Below are 5,998 nucleotides of genomic sequence, written 5' to 3' on the forward strand. Positions count from 1 at the left end.
AGGAAACTCTCAACCTGGTGCTCTTTATCAGTTAAAAATAAAACACATTTTATAGGCTCTGTTTATTATTATAAAAGTAATCCACACTCATTTTGGAGCATGTGGAAAATACTGTCAAATACAGAGAAGAAAATATAATTAACCAGCACTCCCGCCCCCTCATGGTAAACACAGTCAACATTTTGGTGCATTTTGTTACAGTATTTTTCCTATAATTTCATATGCATCCACAAAGATAGATACTTCCATTTCTGGGGAAGTGATGGGATTGCTATCAGGACACAGGTCCCCTGACTGTAGCATTCTGCCAGCACATGTTATTAGGATTGGTTCCTCTGTGCTGTCTCATTCCAAGTCTTAGTGGAAATCTCCTACTCTTACACCTCTTACAGTTTTTCCTCTCTTACAACATAAAAGGCAAAATACCAAGGATGGGAAAGCACATGGATTGGTAGGAAATGGCGTGAGGATTTTCTGTTCTCTTGCCAAGTCTCCCAGTTAACTCATTCTACAGCACTGGACAGTCACCATACCTAATACATCAAGAAATTCTGTACACATTTCTCTCAATACCCTGAGTGTCCTAACTGTTCTAAGAGAAATGCCATTTAGTTTCTATCACAGTTATCTCTGCTGCATGAGATAGAAGGCAGGGTAGGGCTAAGATAGTAACCACTGAAGCTTCCCATGGATTTCTCATTTCCCTAAAACAACTCTGGGAAGAAAGCATCATTATTCTCATTTTACTGATGGTCAGCCCCAGGCCTGCCAAGGATAAACCACATTTCCAGGAAGTGGCAAGAATGAGTTCAGCCTCTGGACCTCCTCAATGCCCAGCAGCCTCCATCATAGATGAGGGCTTCCAGGGATTACAAACTGGCAGTTGTAAACTTTTCTGGTATTATACCTGAACTGTGACATGCCCACATGGGTACATACTATACAACTCCACTTAGTGAGGAAGATGATGATGAAGAGAAAATCCTGCCCCGTGGGCTAGGAGGCATGACGATTGGAAGTTTCTGAAGTGGGGAATAATTCAGACAAAAGCACAGGTTTCAGACATTGGGAAAGTGACTTGGAGGAAGGAAATTCTTATAGACCAAAGCTTGGATTATATCTGGGGAAATTTATATTTCATCTCCTCTAATCATGATGATAAACATTCAAGGTACGTAATAAGATCCCTTATTAGAAATGAGAAAAACTAAGACTCCATGAGGCTAAGCAAGTTACCCCCAGTGCCAAGCCTGCAAAACACAGGCCAGGGACTCTAAACCCCAGCTTTTTCTGCTGTGTCTCTTCCTGGGCTTTGGATGGTCTTAATCTCAAATCTTCCCATAGAGTGGCAATCTTTAAATTCCTGTGATTCTTCAAAACTTCTACAATGAGCTGTATTGATTTCTTCATCATAAAAATCGAGACAAAAATCTTTAAACGTGTGAAAAATCGGGGAGAAATTATCCATATATACCTCAGAAAACATTTTGTATACCAGGAACTCGCTTTGACCAGGAGAGAGACAAACAAAATGAAAATTTTTAATGTCATAGAAAACTGCAGGAATGCAACTAAGCTTATGAGAAAATATCCAATTACAATGAACACACAAATAAAAGTCTCTGTAACTTTATCCTCAGTCCAAAAAGGTATATTGCATGATAATGTTTGCAGTCATCCCATTTTTACAAAAAATGTGTGTGTGTATGTTTTAGTCCATTCTGTGTTTCTATAACAGAATGCTACAGACTGGGTAACATATAAAGAAAAGAAAATTATTTCTTACAGTTCTGTCAGCTGGGAAGTCAAGATCAAGGGGCTGCATTTGATGAGGGACTTTTGCTTTGTCATAAAACGGCAGAAGGCATCACATGACTAGAGAGTGCCAAATTCACTTTTATTAAAAAAAAAAAACAAAACACCCTAGTGATAAATAACCCACTCCCACAATGACGACATTAATGCATTCATGAGGGCCAATCACCTCTAGTTAGGCTCCACCTCCCAACACTGTTGCATTGGGGATTAAGTTCCCAATTCACAAACTTTGGGGGACACATTCAAACCGTGGCAATATGCATGTTGTCTTTGTCTGTTTGGGCTGCTATAACAAAATACCATAGACTGGGTATGTAGCTTATAAACAACAGAAATTTATTTCTCACATTTCTCGGAGGCTGGAAAGTCCGAGATCAAGGTGTTGGCAGATTTAGTGTCTGGTGAGGGCTCTATTCATGGCTTGTAAACAGCCGCTTTCTTATGGTGTGCTCACATGGCCTCTCCTCAGTGCATGTTCCTGGAGAGAGAAAGAGACCTCTCTCTCTCCTCCTCTTCTTATAAGGGCATTACAACTCCATCATGAGAGTTCCACTCTCATGGCGTAATCTAAACCTAATTACCTCCCAAGGGCCCCATCTTCAGATACCATCAAGAACCAGGGTGTTAAGTCTTCAACTTATGAATTTGGGGGAACACTAACATTCATCTCATGACACTTGTTCATACATATTTTGTATCTTCTTGTAATTTGTGCATATATATTTCCATATAAATATATTCTCAGAAACATTTTCTCTCTATAGAGAAAAAATCATCTGCAGAATATGCTCCACACCATTAAGAAAGGATTCCTCAGCTGGGGAAGAGGAGGTAGACAGGATCATTTCATTTTCCACATGTATATGTCTTTATCATTTGATTTTTTTTCCAATTACAAACACATATAATATGTCTTATGATTTAGGAAAGCAACTGAGATAAAGTTTTTAATACAGGGAAAAAACTTGTAATCTGATTTCAGAAACTGATTTTGTATAGGTCTACCAGCCAGGAAAGGAATTCATAGTGGTATATATAGAGTGGAAAGAAATTCACAGTCAGTGGTGTGTGTGTGTATATATACACACACACACACACACACACAGACATACACTTACACACACACACACACACACTCATATACAGACATACACTTACACACACACACACACACACACACACACACCCAATGGAATGTTCAGCCTTAAGAAGAGATCTTGCCATTTGCCACAACATGAATGAATGTGGACATTATGCTAAATGAAATAAGCCAGACACAGAAAAAAAAAAATTTCATAATTTCACTTATATGTGGAATCGTTTCTTTTCTTTTCTTTTTTTAAAAAAAAGGTCAAATATATAGGGACAGAGAATAAAACAGTGGTTACCAGAGTCGGGATTGGGGTGGAGAGAAGAAATGGGGAGGTGTAGGTCAAAGAATACAAAGTACCAAATACGTAGGATGAACAAATCAAAAGATTTAATGTACAGCACGAGAACTACAGTTAATAACAGTGTGTTGTATTCAGGATTTTTGCTAAATGAGTAGATTATAGCTGCTCTTGCCACGGCGGGGCGGCGGGGAATGAGTAACTATGTGAGATGATGGACATGTTAATTTGTTCCACTACAGTAACTGTTTTACTATATATAAGTATCTTATAACATAATGGTGTGTACTTTAAATATACACAATTAAATTTATTTTAAAAAAAGAATTCAGTTAATGTTTTTTTTAAAAAGCAGATTACACATTTTATGTACAATATGATTGGTTCCATTTATAGTTGAGAACATTCCCATGTGTACGACTGAGAACATGTTATGAAGCAAATGTGCCTAAAAGGATATGACTCAAAATACAAAATATCCACACACGCACACGCACACGCACACACACACTGACACCCACTCATACACCTCATTCAGAGACACTCACACTGGCGGCTTTCTCTTCATCTGAGACAGAGGTGGAACTTCCTGCCAGGAGCTCAGAGAGCCAGGCAGCAATTGATTCTGCAGGAAGGGCTGCCTGTGCCATTCAAGCCTCCAGCGAGCACCGTTTGGTGGGTCAGGCCAGAGGCCCCGCCCTCGCCAAATTCTTGTAGAGCGTCCTCCCAGACATTCAGAGATGTAGTTCAGGATCGGACCAGCAGGTGGCGCTTATCTCAATATTCTACCTTTGCGCAACAGAAAGGTATCAATTTTTGCAAAGGGAGACAAAGACAACATGAAATGAATAGTCCTAAATACATTTGAAAAATGTATATGAAGATAAAAAAACTGAAAGTATATGTGCAGTTTCATTTGTTGATAATGATTCCCAAAGGTGAGTCTCTCACAACCGTTCATTTTTAGTACACATTTGCGGGGCACTGCCAGGTTGAATTTGTTCGTCCATCCCACTCTTCTCTCCGATGCCCAGACTCTCTTTTCCAACTGCCCACAGGATATATTTGCATGGAGAAAGACGACTACAATTTCTTTCTACATGTGCTGAGTGAGTGTGTGTTTCTGTAACGTTAAACTGAAGAGTAAAGAATCAGACAGGATAACTCATTAAATAATAAAATGATAAGACACAAATATCTTTTCCTCTTTCAAACTCCATCAGGAGACATGCTACAAAAAATAGCACCAAAGCTCATACATTACATAAATGTGTGTACATCGCAGGTCTTGAGTGTGTATTTTCAAATACTCTCTAACACAGTTATGCTATTTATTCTACATCAAAATCCCCTCATTTATTGAAGGAAGGACTCTGGGACTAACATTTCTAGTATTTCTTAAAGGTCTAGTATGTTTCAGACACTTTCTATAGTTTATCTGATCTTCTCTCATACTACTCAGCCATAAAAACGAATGAAAATCTTCCAACTGAAGCAACATGAATGAGCTTGGAGAAAATTATGTTAAGTGAAATAAGCCAGACACAGAAAGAGAAATACCGCATGTCCTCATTCATAACGGGGAGCTAAGAAACAAAGGAAAGAAAGACCACAATAAAACATTGAACTTTCAGAAGGAGGGGACAGATCTATAGTTACTAGAGATGGGAAAGGGGGAGGGGGACGGGGTATGGGAGTAATTGAGAAAGGGACACAAAAAGTAATTACCATTTGTAATGATGAACATGCTGATAATACTGATTTGATCATCACATACTGTACACAGATACTGATAGGCAACTCTGTACCCCATAAGTACATATAAATAAAAATAATAAAAAAAATTTAAATCTTGTTAGGCAGGATTTTTGCTACTGAGCAATAATCTATTTCTTTATTATTTTTCATTTATTTCTACATATAATAAAACATTGTATATATATGCATATGATAATTAAAATATAATTTACTATTTATGAAAATGCTGTGCTGATGAAAGGGCTGGGGGCAAAGCAAAAAGGTCATGACCAAGATCTGTCACACCTCAGCAGTCACCAGTGCAGGGAGCAGCCTAGTGCCACAGGGACAAGTGAGCTACCACTGCCCCTTGCCTCCCCGACCCCAAAACCACCCATGTGCCCAAAACCTCACGATAAAGAATGGCTGGGTGGAGGACAAAGCCAACCTGAGGGACTGTGAGTATTCTTAACAGAACAGAGTGCAGGTATAGATGGAGACAACGAAGACGGCCAGACCAGTTATACAGAGATAAAGGCACTGCATAACTTTGCACATCTGAGTGCATGATGTGCAACTTGGGCACCACTATGCTAAAAGGTAATTAAATCAGAATTCTCAGTTTATTGTTCAACATACAAGTTCATCATCTTTTCAAGTAGAAAGTCTATTGCCTCTCCATGTATACATTTACCTCTTCACTTTAAAATAACACCCTGTAATTACGCCTTTTGCCAAATCTTTTTTTTTTCCTCCCAGTGGTGAAAATGGATCATGTCAACAGGAGAACAAGGATAAAAGAATTCAGCCATATTTATTTTGAGAATTTAATAGAGTATTTATACTGGAACTGGGGTATTTTGTGTCAAACATCCCTCGAATAGGAATTCAGACAACTTAATTTTGTTCTCAATTTGCATGGTTTGAATTTATATTACCTGTAAATAAATGTTTTCATTCAGTCTTATATTGGTAATTGCACTAAAATAAAAATACTCGATTTCCAGAAACATCATTCAGTAGAAAATTATATTTTCTGTTTGTTTTCTGCC

This window comes from Cynocephalus volans, chromosome X (assembly GCF_027409185.1).
Source record: "Cynocephalus volans isolate mCynVol1 chromosome X, mCynVol1.pri, whole genome shotgun sequence".
In the NCBI taxonomy this organism is placed as follows: Eukaryota; Metazoa; Chordata; class Mammalia; order Dermoptera; family Cynocephalidae; genus Cynocephalus; species Cynocephalus volans.